At 42.9% G+C, this 12,782-nt stretch overlaps 1 long non-coding RNA gene across 1 annotated transcript in view; it reads right to left on the bottom strand.

Annotated features, from left to right (window-relative positions):
• LOC124790092 overlaps positions 1 to 12,782 on the bottom strand; it is a 518,638-nt gene that overhangs the window by 323,123 nt on the left and 182,733 nt on the right. The window contains exon 2 of the long non-coding RNA XR_007016218.1: positions 8,367 to 8,441. This is a non-coding gene — a long non-coding RNA (uncharacterized LOC124790092). The remainder of the gene's footprint in view (positions 1 to 8,366; positions 8,442 to 12,782) is intronic.

The raw sequence follows: 12,782 nt of genomic DNA, 5'->3' as shown, positions 1-12,782 counted from the left end.
GCTGCAGTGTGACACTTCAAATGAAAATGTTTAATAACAGTACGAAACTCGGTTTTCTCCGTTTTCATTCGCAGTCGACACAATAAGCAATTCAGACGGTGGTCTACAACAAACTGTAAGCTGTACATTGTTGAAATTCTTTATACATACGATCTTTGGAGTAATCAAGAGTACCAATCAGGAAGGTATAACAAAAATGTTTCCTTCTTTCCTGGAGATTTACCAGACTTACCAAACCACCCAAGGTATCCTCAGCCATGCATCGCAAGTTGGCTTGCGTAATATGTTTGCATGTAGATGTTGAAACTGAAGTACAGCGCAGCAGAATAACAGGCACCACAAATCTCGTGAAAATGTCAGCCAGGCACAGTGGCGAAACGTCACGTAGGAGAAAAAGAGCGGACGGCACGTGCTGGCGGGACTGAACCGCCGAGTCCTGGAGCAGGCGGTCTCAGCGGTGACAATCTGTCACCCTGGCAGCCGGCGGGCCGCCCATTCAAAGTGTCACTCGGCCCGCGGCGGGAAAGACAAGTCTCTGATCTCCGACAGAGATTCTCTTCTTAGCGAGTCTCTTCTGCCCTCGCATTTCACACGCGCACACGACTGAGATTAACGTTCCGCTGTCATCTAAGGACTACTCGCTGTTGGGCTTTACCTCGGAAATACAGCCCACATTTACTGATTCAAAGCTGTAGCTATGTGGACGCTTTCTTATTAGGCAGTAGCTTATTGTCTGGCGTTGATCAGTTACTAATGTGCCCTGATCTGGTATAAGATAGGAGCAGGAATAAAATCTGTCTATCCAGTTTTGAATTCCGTAGAAATGTTGGAACATGTCAGGCAATACTGACCCTATGACTGATCTTAGAAGATGGATTAAGGAAAGGTATACCTACGTTTCTATCATTTCTAGGCTTAGAGAAAGCTTTTAACAATGTTGACTGTAATATTCTCCTTCAAATTCTGAAGGTGGCAGGGGTAAAATACAGGGAGCGAAAGGCTATTTACAATTTGTACAGAAACCAGATGGCAGGTCTAAGAGTCGAGCGAGATGAAAGGGAAGCAGTGGTTGGGAAGGGAGTGAGACAGGGTTGTAGTCTACCCCCGATGTTATTCAATCTGTATATTGAGCAAGCAGTAAAGGAAACAAAAGAAAAATTCGGAGTACGAACGGGGAAGAAATAAAAACTTTGAGGTTCGCCGAAGACATTGTAATTCTATCAGAGACAGCAATGCACCTGGAAGAGCAGTTGAATAGAATGGACAGGGTCTCGAAAGGAGGATATAAGATGAAAATCAACAAAAGCAAAACGAGGATAATGGAATGCAGTCGAATTAAATCGGGTGATGCTGAGGGGATTAGGAAATGAGACACTTAAAGTAGTAAAGGAGTTTTGCTATTTAGGAAGAAAAATAACTGATGATGGTCGAAGTAGAGAGGATATAAAATGTAGACTGCCAATGGCAAGGAAAGCTTTTCTGAAGAAGAAAAATTTGTTAACTTCGAGTATAGATTTAAGTGTCAGGAAGTCGTTTCTGAAAGTATTTGTATGGAGTGTAGCCATGTATGGAAGTGAAACGTGGACGATAAATAGTTTGGGTTCAAATGGTTCAAATGGCTCTGAGCACTACGGGACTTAACTTCTAAGGTCATCAGTCTTCTAGAACTTAGAACTACTTAAACCTAACTAACCTAAGGACATCACACACATCCATGCCCGAGGCAGGATTCGAACCTGCGACCGTAGCGGTCGCGCGGTTCCAAAATAGTTTAGGCAAGAAGAGGGTAGAAGCTTTTGAGATGTGGTGCTACAAAAGAATGCTGAAGATTAGATGGGTAGATCACATAACTAATGAGGAGGTATTGAATAGAATTGGGGAGAAGAGGAATTTGTGGTGCAACTTAACTAGAAAAAGGGATCGGTTGGTAGGACATGTTCTGAGGCATCAAGGGATCACCAATTTAGTATTGGAGGGCAGCGTGAAGGGTAAAAATCTTAGAGAGAGACCAAGAGATGAATACACTAAGCAGATTTAGAAGGATGTAGGTTGCAATACGTACTGGGAGATGAAGAAGCTTGCGCAGGATAGAGTAGCATGCAGAGCTGCATCAAACCAGTATCTGGACTGAAGACCACAACAACATCAACAGTGACAAAAGTTCTTATACACTTTAAGACGAGCAAGACGAGGCACCACGAAGGAATTATCAGCATGCGTCAGAAATCGGTAGATGTGATGTTAATGCACAGACAAAAATTGTAAGATTTATTCGAGAAAGAGGTGCACCAATCGATCAAGACAATAATTAGTTGGTCTACCTCTAGCCCCTATGCAAGCAGTTATTCGGCTTGGCATTGATTGACCTCCTGAGGGATATCGTGCGAAATTATACCCAACTGGCATTTTAAATCGTCAAACTCTGCAGCTAGTTGGAGGACCCAGCGCATAGTGCTCGACATGTTCTCAATTGGGTAGAGATGCTGCGATATTGCTGGCTGAGGTATGGTTTGGCAAGCACGAAGACTAGCAGTGGAAACTCTGACAGTGAGCGGGTGTGCAATACCTTTCTTTTTTTTAAAAAAAAAAATTCTCTATTCAAACCAATAATATCATACATGATAACCCACCACTTCATACATTAGTGGGTCTTAAGATTTACATTTAGCAGCATTTTCTAATTCTACAGGATATGATAAGTTAGTTGTTCAATGGGTAAGAACTAATCTCTACCATAATCTAACTATTCTAGAAGCTACCTCCTGCAGCATTACAGGCGTGCCAGTGAATGTATAAACTTACTTTTTTGGCCGTGCCCACCGAGCTAATCCCAGTGGGCGTGCACTGGCACCGGGCTGGCCTTTAGAAAATCGCTTCAGGTACTGTTTGGGGATGTCCTAATCTACTTCCTACTGAAAATTGCCTGACTACTAAGTCATTATCGGTGTGCAGTTGTCAAGTCCGAGATATCTGCCCAACTTCCCCCTGTTCCAGGACGTGGCGGATTCCTACCGTTACAACGATCGGCCAATCTACGCCCTGGCGGAATGGGATGGGTCGCATTGTGTCATGTAGTGATCAATGGTTCATACATTTTCCCTATGATATTCCCGCAGGTCCTTTGCCGATACCTCGCTGGCAAGGCCATTTATGATCTCAAATGTGGTCAGGTTCCTAATTAAGTGATAGGTGTCATTGTTTGGTAGCTGGTGTCTTAAGTCAGTGTAGCCCAGGATGGCTTTAAGGGCAACAAAACGGGACTTACGAGATCGTCGACGTACCGGTATGCTGTACGGGTGCTGCGGATGAGAACCAAACGGGTCCTGCTATGAAAGAAAGCGGCACCTCAGCCCATCACTCCCAGTTGTCGGGCAGTGTGGAAGGACGACAGCCAGGTTAGTATTCCACCGCTGTCCGTGACGACTCGAGGCATGTCTTCGGCCTGCAGTATCTTTGAATGGAATAGATTTGTCTTCAGTGAAGGGTTCCGCTTCTAAATGAGCCCTAATTACCAGCGAACGCGTCTCTGGACAGTCCTCGGACAATGGTGGGCCGCCATGCGACCCGAAAACCACCAGTAATGGTCTAGGTAGCCATTTCGATTGATAACAAGACCCGTTTGACTGTCATCCACAGCAGCCTTACAGCATTACAATTTTCTACGTCCCGTTTTGTTGCCCTTCATGGCAAGCCATCCTGGGCTTATATTTCAGCAAGATAACGCCCGCCCGCACACGGCAAAATATTGCATTGCTTGTCTTCGTGTTTGCCAAATACTGACTTGGCCAGCAAAGTCGCCAGATCTCGCCCCGGTTTAGATCGTTTCGAGCAGCGTAGACTGGGCCCTATAGCCAGATCGGATTTTCACAATCTACCGTGTCAGCTGAACAGAATTTGACACGACATCCCGTAAGAGGGCGTCCAGCAACCCTATCAATCAGTGACAAGCGAGTAACTGCTTGTATAAGGGCCAAAATTGGACCAACGCGTTATTCACTTGCTCAGTTGTGAAGCTCTTTCTATTGAAATAATAATCCCACTTTTGTAAAATTCTAATTATTTGTTTATCTGTACGTGTATCTCAAATCTACCAATTTTCGTCTCATTCAGGTAACTCCTTCGCAGTGTGTAGTTTTTTTTGTCTTTTTTGTCTTAGAGTTTACTTACACATATTTTAAAATGTAAGATAGTACACCAAACATTAGGTGAAATCTTCTACTAATGTTGTCTACGATATTTCATAATAACAGCTATCAACTACTAAGCAGATGAAACTCTACTTCAACTGCTTAATTCTTTCTTGTCGCTAACTATTTCTATCGTTGTACACATCATTAGACAGCTTCACTGTATTTACAGGACGAACTGTTAATCGGCTGTCGACTGCTCTGAATGCCATGGTATTCCAAAGCGAAAACATTTTAAACAAATGAATATTGAAAAACGACACGACAATCCTGGATAAATTAAATTTGTAAATTACGCCATAAATCTAAAGTAGATGTACTTCCATGTAAATTGAAGGTGGGGAGGGATCACTGCTGTCAGTGTATTGGGACATTACGCGCAATCGGCGGCCACGAATGAAAATGTGTACCGGACCGGGATTCGAACCAAGGATCTCCCGCTTTTTAGACAGGTAAGGTAACCACTGCGCCATGCAGGACACATTGTTATCGCAACTGCACGGACTATCTAGGCGCGCCTCAAGGCCGATACACACTCCCATCGAGCGCCACCTGTCCGCAGCCCCTGTCCATTTCCGCCATATTTGTTCTTCGGAGAATCCGACAGGAGGTCGGACGTATTTGTGCATCTGCACTGAAATAGGTGCATTCATTGGCCAGCTCGGCCTATCGAATTATATGAATGTGTGGTGTCTGTTCTTTCGGAGATGTCCAAAACAACAGACACCACACATTCAAAAATGCAATGGCTCTAAGCACTATGGGACTTAACATCTGAGGTCATCAGTCCCCTAGAACTTAGAACTACTTAAACCTAACTAACCTAAAAACAGCACACACATCCATTCCCGAGGCAGGATTCGAACCTGCGACCGTAGCGGTCGCGCGGTTCCAGACTGTAGCGCCCAGAACCGCTTGGCCATTCCGGCCGGCTGCCATTTTAGATTCTGTCGAGGAAGAGTTGGGGCTACGGAAGCCCGGTGTTTATAATATTACATGTCACTGTTGTAAGGCATAAATTCTCATTAAAACTATTCGTACTGTTGACGACAGATGTTGCACATCACTTGCAAACAAAGTTACAACAATCCGGAAAATCTGCGGTCATACGCAATGAAATACAGTATCGTGAATGACAGGTCGCTGATGCCGCTTCTCGTTACTGGTACTGTGTTCTGAAGAAATCAACTAAAATTAAGCTGGCAGGTAATTTGTTAAACAGGGACACGGGATGTCCTCCGAGCATGTCGTGGAACCCTGGCTGACCTGTATTAAAAAACGACGTTCTCGATCGCCACACGTTTCCGTAAACAAAGTTCAACCAAGGCAATAATTAAATATTTCGCGGGAACATAAATACGGCATTAAATAACCAAAAGAAGGATGTCTAAGGATGAGTTAATAAATAAAAGTAAATTCAACGATCAGTAAAGACAGCGATACCTCACATTTGCTACAGTGTCATCACCGGCAGCACACCTAGTATCTTTTGCAGTGCGACGGCACTGACGATGCTAGGTGCATGAGTTGAGTACACTCTGCTGGGCTACACAGCGGCGCCGGCTCCAGCGTATCATCAGGAATGTGAGACTTAGCAACAGCAGCGTCTCATCTGAAGATGAGGGCCAGATGGATCGTCGAAATACTGTGTTAATTTGACCCGAAGATCGGGTTGCAAACCGGAAACAGTGTCATGGCTTATTCTGCTGGGAAGACAAACAAAATCACAATATTTCTTATGGTCGGAAGGGGATAAGAACTACCATCTCGACAACTGCGAGTACAACTGGGCGTCCGGAGCACCGCGATGTGAATAAGTGAAACGTTGATGATGAGAAACCATCAGCTAAAGAATGTGGATGAATCTGACCTGCGTTGCGAAAATGTCTAAAATCCAATGGATAAATCAGATACGAACTGAAATGGTACTATAAAGGTAGTTGAGGAAAGACGGCTGTAGAGAACCCTTGCTACAAGTGAGAGAGGTTAATGGGCCATCTGCTGTGGCGTGCCGAAAAAGTTAACTTGGCGCTGAAAGGAGCAGCAGAGAGGAAAATGTAGGGGTAAGACGGAGACTGAAAATAGATCATTAGGGGTGATGGGTGTTAGAGTTATGAAAAGGTGAAAAGATTAAAGAAATGGATAGCCACGACTAAAAAATGTACACTTTGTAACCATTATGTTTATGAACATTTGTATACAGGTCTTCTAACACGAGGGTTGTCGAGAAAGTAAATTCCGATAGGTCGCGAAATGGAAACCACTGTGAAAATCCGATAAAGCATTACACAGATGTGTTGGGCAGTGTCTCTAGTACGCCCGTCGATCGTGTCGCGTGGCTCATTTCAGTTTTGATTGAACAGTGAGCACGTAAAGATGCGTAGGGAATGGCGTCTCCCGACAAGTATGAGGGCTTGGTTAGAGATTTCTCCTGCGTCATGCAGCCCACATAACACAACTGTCGAGCAGTTCCTTCTTCATGCCATTTCTCGGCCGGCTACTGTAGGGCCAATGAAGACGCTTCTGCAGTGTTTCCGATGAGAAGTGTTTGATCACCCACAATACAGTCCCTAACTGGCTCCCCCTGAGTCTCATCTCTGCTCACAAGAATCGCTGGCTATGAAGACAAAATTTTTTCCACAGACAACGAGCTGCAGACCAATGCAGATAACTGGCCGAAGGCACAGGCGGCTGCTTTCTATGATCGAGATATTGGAAGGTTGATACAACACTACGAAAAAACTCGAAGTTGGAGCAGCGACTATGTAGAGAAGTAGGTGGAAGGTGTACCTAACTGTTGCAAATAAAACGTTTCTAGTTTTCGCAGTGGTTTCCATATCGCGACCGATCGGAACTCACTTTCTGGACAACCCTCGTATTCAAGGTTAAGGCCAGCTTCTCATTCGAAATGGTCGAAAATTAGATTTTTATTGCATTTTTTGAAAGGTATATTTGTCTGGAATGTTGAGACTAAAAGGGTTTTTAATCCGTGCGTTACAAAAGTTCGAAGCCAGAGACGGCAGACTCAGAGAGAAAGTTTGGCGTGCAGTGAGTCACGTTCATACAATGATTCATATTTCAGTATGCATGCAAACACATTTGCCGAAAAAGCTGACGAACACTGTGTTAGGCTGCCGAACGCAACATACCCAGCTCAGCCAGATCGGCTCTTCTCGCCAAGAAGAGCGAGGAAATTGCTCTCCAGGAATAGCTCGAGTTAGAGGAAGAGTTGATATACAGACATGGAATAGCAGACTAAATGTAAGTAACGAAAATCTTCCTTTTTTTCCCAAACGTTGGTCAAAATTTGTCAAAACATAATTTTCGGTACGCCATATTGGATTAACCATTACGAATTCTGAAAATCTAACTTCAGATTTGAATTAAGCGACATCAAAACTATATAATGAGATTTAGTTTTCAAGAAAATTGAACTAATAACGCACATAAAACTTTTCCCTATACTTTAATCAGGTTTTTCTCGAGAAACGATTTATCAAAACTGTGCGCAGCGTAAAATAAAAATGGTTCAGCCTGTTAACTCAAAGTCTGATCTGTCATACTCCCCAGACACATCCATTGTATGTCTTTTCATTATCTCAAAAAAATTCCAAATTTGCCTGTTTTTTGCTCATTAGAATGAGAACCTGGCCGTAACTATTCATAACATTTTACACGTGTTTCTTCAGGTGTCTTGTCAATTGAGATTACTTATCTTTTTTCAGAATTTGTCTAACACATCAGAGCGAACGAAACGTGTATGTAATAACCACTAATGTCCTACATGCACCCTGATAGCCCACCCTGATGCGACTGAGACAGATCTGAAATTATACCGGTACAGATCGTGTAAAGGATTTATAAGCAATCACTTTTGCAAGCAAACTGTAGTTTTCCGGTACACGACCAATGACTGTAATCCTGCCATTTGCTTGTACCAACATCGCACGAGTATACAACAGTTCCATTTCACCTCTCCACGCTTTCATACTCGAAGATGTTTCTGACATAAATGATTCGTTAACCACGTAATTTAAGGCGACTATATTTTTTATTTCTATGGAGTGAAGAACGTTACATTTTGACATAATACCAACTAGTTTCAGCGGTCTAGGACATCCTGAGCAACTCTTCTGTGCCCTCAGTAATTTGAAAGTTAGGAAGAAAGGCTGTACTTACCGCAGACGTGCAGACTCCAGCACTGAACGTTGCTGAAGGCCTAAGTCACCAGTTGCCACCAGCAGAGTGTTTGTCCTGAAAAATAAACAAGAAGTAGTCGTTACGTAACGTAAAGGAAACATTTTTTTCTTTTAATTTCAGTTTAGTGGCTTTCGGTTCGTGCCCATCCAGCCATCTGAGTAATGGGCAGACGATACGACGGTGTAATGGAGATGGTTGTCTTCTCAGCTACGACGATTCGAAAGTAGCTACAACACAACACCCAGTCCCCGAGTATAGGAAACGAGATAAGTGATAGTTATCAGGGAGAACAGTACTTACTTCAAAAGGGCATAGTTCGCACACTTGTCAGTAATACTGTAAAAGATCATAGAACGATGAGCGTGTCGAGTAAGGAAAGATAGAAGATGATTGGCAGGGGGAATGACCAGCTGCAGCAGGAAGGTAGTTGAAAAAGTTGTTGGATGTTGCTAGTAAGAAAAGTAGAGCTACCAAACCTAGGATATGTAACAAAATTAAAATACGTTTCACACATCCACGAGAAATAAGCAAAGTTATCATGACTCTGGTATACAAAATTTTGTATGCTTTCATACAAGGGGGTAAAAAGTTTCAGTACTTCACTATGTATTGTTATTATTTGCATATGTTACAGACTGTTAACATAAATATCGGTAAATAGCGACTAGCCTCAGCTTAGATAATTTTTCTAAAATGTATGAGAAAGCAATAAACTAATCGTTGCTATCCACTTGTGCAGTAACTAGATACTAGATTTGCGAAAGGAGTTCTTAATGACAGCAGTTTATACATGCCCCGAGCACTTCGTATACGTTTTAAATCATTTCCACGTAGTTCATAGTTGAGAGAATTCCTGGTTTGATTTAAATTTTGATCAACAATTCACAGAAAGCTGCACTAGATTGTTCACGTAAGTCATGAAGAGATGACCATCTGAAAAGGGAGAAATTACAAACTGGCATTCTGAAGTGTCCAATAAAAGACCAATTCCTGTTCTTTCTCTTAGTTAATTATTACAGTTTAATTTACAGGAAGAGCTATTAGTCTCTTTTATAGCCGGCCGGTGTGGCCGTGCGGTTCTAGGTGCTTCAGTCTGGAACCGTGTGACCGCTACGGTCGCAGGTTCGAATCCTGCCTCGGGAATGGATGTGTGTGATGTTCTTAGGTTAGCTAGGTTTAAGTAGTTCTAAGTTCTAGGAGACTGATGACCACAGATGTTAAGTCCCATAGCGCTCAGAGCCATTTGAACCATTTTTTGAATCTCTTTTATAGATAAGTGTTCTTATCAAGTTGCGTAATGAAGTATCAACTGGAAATCAGTGAATGTTGTTTTTTTTTTTTTGTGAAAGCTAGTAACTCCATGATATGATGGGATCTGTTATATCAAGCGAGCTGATATTGGGAGGAAAAGTACTTGTGTTCGCAAATTCCTGTCACTCATTCAAAAGTGGAAAATTTGATTCTGCTAATAGAAGAGGCTGTGGCAGCCCGCCGTACAACAGAAATTGCCGCTATTGTGCCATAGAAGCGTCGCGTTTTTGCAGTTTTGTTGTTCAGTCAGAAATATTCGAAATATTTCTGCCTCACATAAAAGTCCTATACAGCCCGTGCGTCTTTGTAAAGAAAATAAAAGCAAATACTTCACAGCACCGAAGAGCAGTGATTTCCTCTGGTCGGCGTCAGACAAACAGTGCGCTAGTTTCTCTGCTGGCAGTCGGCCATCGACAAATGGTTCGAGCCGTGAAGTGGTAATCGGCTGAGCTTACGCAAAAATGGCTTGAGAAAAAGAAAAAAAGAAAGCATCGCATGCTCAGACACTTAGTGGACGCTACGTGATGCTGCTTTGCAACCAGAGCAAAACATCACAGATGCAAACACTTGCCAACAGACACGATGTCCTGCGAGTATAAACTAACACACACATTCTTTCCGATGACAGTCTAGATCAACAAATTCAGAACTCGAACTCGCATGCTACTGTGGCGAAATTAGTTCAAGTTTAAATAGAAACCTACATTTATACGAAATCTTTAGCATCACCATACGATTTCAGTGATGCGAACTTTGTACTTGCTCTGCACAGTGATTCAGCATTGTAATGTTACTCCTGCCAGGGAATTGCGCCAATATTTACAACGTTCTTGATTAGTACTAGGAGCCAATGAAGCATCTTTCACGTAGTGGTCGCTTACCCATTATGGGGGTCTGCAAATTATACGATAAATACGAGTCCATCTCTGTTGCCCTAACTATTAGTTACAGTCGCACATGACGTCCGTGCTGTCAGAATATTCCTTATTAACGACGTACGAAGTCTATCTAGGATGCAAGCAGTAAAACGTAGCACAGAAGATAAGTTTCTTTATCTCGTGGTGTTAGAACTGTTGTTTTATGCTTTGTCTGCATGATGCGCCACAATCCACTTTACCTTTGTTACGGAACCGTTGAGTTGGGAAAGTTAAATAAGAAACCACCGCTTCGATTCCAAATCCCACTGAATACCAAGTTCATTTTCTTCCGCTATAATGTAACTCTGTTTTCTTTTATTTCTTTGTGCACATGATATAATAACGTGATTGTATCGTCCATACAGATGGGCACTGTTCATTCCTTTATAAATGGGGCTGTCCTTTAAAACTCTGAAAGCACCAACGCTGGTTACATAGCCACCTGTCAACTTTCATTCTGTTATATTAAGTGAGTTACATTTTATCGATCGCGAGCGCTGAAGTCTCTAAGATGCGATAATACGGCATATATTTCAATCGAAGTACAATAATATGAAATTAATTAACATTAAGAAATATTTCAGAATAAAAGAACTAAATTTAATTATATTATAACATAATGCTTTTAGGGTCCATTTGAAGAAAGAACTCTGCCATAACCCATTGAAAAGAATCATGCAGGAGGTAACCTTAAATGATTTAGAGGAATCACGAAAAACCTAAAGCACAATGGCCAGATGAGGATTTGAAGCGCCGTCCTTTCGTATACAGGTCCTGAGTGCCAACTACTGCTTCACCTCGCTATTTGTTATTGGCGAAAGGAGAACGGTAAATTCTACTCACTGCTCAGAGCGGAAAGCGTGGGGAAAGCAACGTGCAAACATTTCCTACCATCAAAATTTTATCAGGCAGTACATCTCACGTTCACGTATCTTTTTGCTTTTTCAACTGACAAGCACAAAATCAGTGTCAGTGTAATCTTTTTTCTGAGCAAAAATGGCTCTGAGCATTATGCGACTTAACTTCTGAGGTCATCAGTCGCCTAGAACTTAGAACTAATTAAATCTAACTAACCTAAGGACACCACACACATCCATGCCCGAGGCAGGATTCGAACCTGCGACCGTAGCGGTCGCTCGGTTCCAGACTGTAGCGCCTAGAACCGCACGGCCACTCCGGCCGGCTTTTTCTGAGCAAAAACTGTTTTACTTTTATTACCTTGTTATTTATTTACAGTTCATTGTATAGGCTTTGTAAAGCCTAACTAAAATTTTACTTAGAGATGCTATCTTTTGACCCGCCAGGTTAGCCGAGAGCGCTAACGCGCTGCTTCTTGTCTCGGGTAGGCGCGCCCGCCCCGGATCGAATCCGCCTGGCTGATTAATGACGAGGGGCGGTGTGCCGGCCAGCCTAGATGTGGTTTTTAGGCGGTTTTCCACATCCCACTAAGTGAATACTGGGCTGGTCCCCACGTTCGGCCTCAGTTACATGTCTCGCAGACATCTGAATAGGTTAGCACTACTCCATGGAATACACTACATGCAGACAGCTGGGCCCACTAATTCCGTCCTGGGGGGTATGGAGTGGCGGCAGGAAGAGCATCTGGCCACCCCTTAACCATTAATCCTGCCAAATCCGTTCCTCACAATGCCGACCCTGCACAACTGCGGGATTAGGCACCAGTGAAAGAAACAAAGAAAGATGCTGAGCATCTTTTGAAGGAGTTCACTCGAAAAAAGTATCAAGTCCTAGTGAAATCTAAGCAACGTGTGTTGAAAACAAAAAAGAATTAAAGATTGGGAAGTCATAACCGTAAGTAATCCATTAGTCAGACGCGAATGAGCTTAGTGAGATTACACTGAGGTGACAGAAGATACGTGACAACGATACGCACATATACATATGCTGGTAGTACCGCGTACACAAGCTATAAAAGGGCAGTTCATTGGGAGAGCTGTCATTTCTACTTGGTCATCTCGGTCACTCACGTTGAAAGATTTGCAATGTGATTATGGGCGCACGACGGTAATTAATGCAGAAGGGTAGCTGAAGCTTGGCTCATGGGATATTCCATTTAGGAAATCGTTCGGGAATTCAATATTCTGAGTTAGACGTGTCAAGAATACGCCAGAATACCAAATATCAGGCATTATCTCTCACCACGGAC

Source organism: Schistocerca piceifrons, chromosome 3 (genome assembly GCF_021461385.2).
Source record: "Schistocerca piceifrons isolate TAMUIC-IGC-003096 chromosome 3, iqSchPice1.1, whole genome shotgun sequence".
In the NCBI taxonomy this organism is placed as follows: Eukaryota; Metazoa; Arthropoda; class Insecta; order Orthoptera; family Acrididae; genus Schistocerca; species Schistocerca piceifrons.
The sequence above is the reverse complement of the archived record's forward strand: the minus strand, read 5'-3'. Positions and strand labels throughout refer to the sequence as shown.